Source organism: Penaeus monodon, chromosome 30, assembly GCF_015228065.2.
Source record: "Penaeus monodon isolate SGIC_2016 chromosome 30, NSTDA_Pmon_1, whole genome shotgun sequence".
Lineage (NCBI taxonomy): Eukaryota > Metazoa > Arthropoda > Malacostraca > Decapoda > Penaeidae > Penaeus > Penaeus monodon.
In genome coordinates this window covers 30,765,405-30,765,723 of record NC_051415.1, presented here as the reverse complement: position 1 = coordinate 30,765,723, position 319 = coordinate 30,765,405, and positions in this window count along the sequence as shown.

Below are 319 nucleotides of genomic sequence, written 5' to 3'. Positions count from 1 at the left end.
AATATATCATAATTCTCATTGTCACTATGTCTTCACTCTGTTGAGAGTAATGAAGTGGGAAACGCTAATGGTAATGAGAACAAGACATTCCATAATAGAGAAAAATGGGAAAAAGCAGAATAAAGCAACATAAAGCAGAATCAGCAGAGAGAGAAGGTGACAGAGGATAAGGGGGCAGAAGGAAAGAGGGAAATGTGGCCAATTAACTTATAATATCGCAGGAAAGGGAGTCCTTCAACGGTGCCTAGACCTTCCTACAGAGCCCCTTATCCGGTATCCGAACACTGCACCTGAGTAAGGGCCACTGTAACGTACATGA